Raw genomic sequence first — 3,309 nt, 5'->3', positions numbered from 1 at the left:
CACCATTTTCGCAAAGCTGGCATGTCAGTCTAAAAAAGGAAATAAATATATTATCACTGTATGTCAGATTAAATGTCATAATGGGATTTTGAGTTTACTTTAAATGACCAGATCAACTTACAATAGTGAAATCATAGGGTGCATCTAGTATGGTGTAAAGGGCATACTATGAAAGAAAATATATAATTTAATGTTATTATCTTAAAAACAACAGAGAATTCAATCAGACCAATAATGTAGCCTACCATCAACATGAAGATGCCACAGTCATTCCCATACAGTTGCCTGGGGAAACCCTAGCATGTCAGAAAGCATTTAGTTGTTTTGTTATGGTTTTACATTTCAGTTGAATATAAATGATACAAATGGTATACTATTACCTCTATTACCAAACCAGTCGTCTCTTTCCACGGTCCAGGATGTATTGACTGTGAAAGGTTTCTAGAAGGAAAAACACAACTGTATGAAGATCTAAACAGGTCGCTATCAAAATGATCAATATGGTCCTCTTTCATGCACAACACACACCATCAGAGGTGGCAAAAGTACACACTCTTTACTTAAGTAGAAGTACAGATACTTGTGTAAAAAAATAATTTGGTAAAAGTAGAAGTACTGATACAACATTTTACTTTAAAAAGTACAGGCTTTGTAATCACACTACAATGTAACTTTAAATGCCTATTTTCCTCAATGTACACGCCCCGGATTCCTATGACGAAAATAATAGAATGTCGCCAGTTGTCATGACTCACGTTATACTGCAACACCGTAACAAAAACACATGCTTGTACATCGGCACACACACACGGTTACTTAAGGTTTCTCACACAATGCCACTGCCTCGTAGCAAATAAGACATACCGGCTTGTCTCCATTTATCACAAACTTGTGCTCAGTTTCCCATGTCTCGGTAAACGAGTGCATTAAATTGCCTCCATCAACTTTTTTGTTATTACCGCTGATGATATTGAGACGCATCAGAGAATAACGGCATAGGTGGCCTATGATAAGCAAATGATATGCTCTGCAAGTATATATATATTATATCGATACATTTAGTTTTGTCTGCGAAACAATACATTTAGACTGCATTCATTGTTTTGGATAGTGCAAACAGGTCACGCACCTTACCTTACTAATTTGCAAAAACCATCAGACGAGTCGTTCGGTGGGCGGGGGAAAAAACGTGTTCGTCAGAATCGTCACTTCCTGTACTGACAGTGGAGGTGTCCTGACACTGGAGGTCTGCACCGGAACTGTCCTGACAGTGGAGGTCTGCAGGCAGACCCCTCTCAAAGTTTTACGTTCACATCAAAGTATCAGTAGGCCTATGCGTTGTGTTGATAATGGACGAGACCCGCCGAGTCAGCGTAAAGTTGAGACGATCTCTGTTTAATGTCTGAATCTGATAACAGATAAAATGATCAGTTTTACATACATTTCCCTCAGTGACTCCTCTCATTGGACCGTTTACAAAAAGGGAAGAGGAAACGTGAGGGGGCAATATATACAAAAAGTAAAATCACAAAGAAAGGAAATGAAAGTCCTCACAACAATAAAGTCCTGAGCACAGCTCTTCGACCTTGCCAGGTATTTAACATTCAATAAAATGAAGAACACAGAATAAAATAATATAAAACACAGAATGTGTGTGATTATACAAAATTAAATTAAATAAACCCCACTGCATATTTACATCTGTTACACTTTAACACACACGGCAAGTGCAGCAACAGTCCTCGTCTCTGTAATTAGTTCAGTCCGTAGTCCAAAAGTAACACAAAAATATAAACAATCTCATCTATTCAGGTGATCGGGCCCTATATGGCATGCTATCTGCGGTGCTGATTTTCGGATAGCAGCACCCTGTGCTAATTAAACAACTGCAATAAAACAACTACTTCAGACTGAACACCTGCAGCTAAATCCAGGCAAGCAATGCACAATAACCAACAGAACCACATCAGAAATTGCACACATAGGCTATGTGTGCAATTTCTGATGTATGTAATACTGCCCGTGTAGCTATGTGACATACAGATGGAGCACTCCAGATCAGACTCAAATGGGTGTGTCCCAGTCAAAAGCCCAGCGGATGCCAGTGGCTGGGGGTGTTGCTAAATTGCTAGAGGGCGTTGCCCAATTTCCCCATTTGTTCAATTACAGGATTTAACCATGAGATGGCGCTTCATTCACAAAATACACAATGGGTGTTGTAGAAACATCAATATTTTAGATCAAATAAAGTATATAGTTTGCTTTATGCAGTATATTTCTTGTAATATTGTACAGTAGATTGAAGTAAATCAATTTATACATTAAGATAAGATAAGATGGTCCTTTATTAATCCCATGGGGAAATTCAGTAGTTCAAACAGCAACAGGGTGAGAGTGAAAAACAGGACAGCACAGATTCACACAGATTAATAAAATCAAAAATAAGATGAGCGATAAAAATAATAATAATGAGAAACTATGAAATAAGAAATGAATAAAACTAAAATGTAATTATCATATCATATATTATAATGTATTGTATTATTAAGTAATATCATACATTAACCCCATTATAGCAGATGCCACATTGAATGGATGAACACATGTATGCATCAATAATTACAACAGAGTATTTCTAAATACAAGTTGTAAAAATACTTATATGTATTTAATATTAACCCTTTGGAGTCGACCGTCACGCCGGTGTGATCAGATCACATGACCTGTTCAAGCTGGTGCCGCATAAAAACAGTCCGGACAACATTGCCGTGTGTTTCTGTCGAAAGTACTGGCTTGAAACTATATCCCAGTCTTTGTTTCATGCAAAACGACCCAGTAAACACGGACATACGATGATATAAAGTTAATACAGATATATTTCAGAAGTATGAATAATGGAAGCACATATTTTAATATCTTCGCCGTATTTTATCATTTTACGAAACGTAAATACTGGAAACTGTAGATCCTGCTCAACAGGATGTATATGTGTATTTCTGTCGAAAGTACTGGCTTGAAACTATATGCCAGTCTTTGTTTCATGCAAAAATATGAGAGACGGCGGGAAATGGAGAGAGACGAAGATATACGAAGACAGGCGGCGGGAGACGAAGAGAGGCTGCGGGAGACTGCGATTGAAGTAAAGTGACAGACAAACATTGAGAATTTAGATATAGTTAGATAGATTTAGAGTTTTGAAGACTCAACTATGATGAAGAGAACTCTGAACGTGAGTCAAGCTTTAAGCTTGTTTTTTGACATGGAGGAGGAGGAATCTGTGATGTTGCCCTCTGTGTCGTTGACAGAAAC

Source organism: Pseudochaenichthys georgianus, chromosome 3 (genome assembly GCF_902827115.2).
Source record: "Pseudochaenichthys georgianus chromosome 3, fPseGeo1.2, whole genome shotgun sequence".
Taxonomy (NCBI): domain Eukaryota; kingdom Metazoa; phylum Chordata; class Actinopteri; order Perciformes; family Channichthyidae; genus Pseudochaenichthys; species Pseudochaenichthys georgianus.
Note: the sequence above shows the minus strand (reverse complement) of the source record.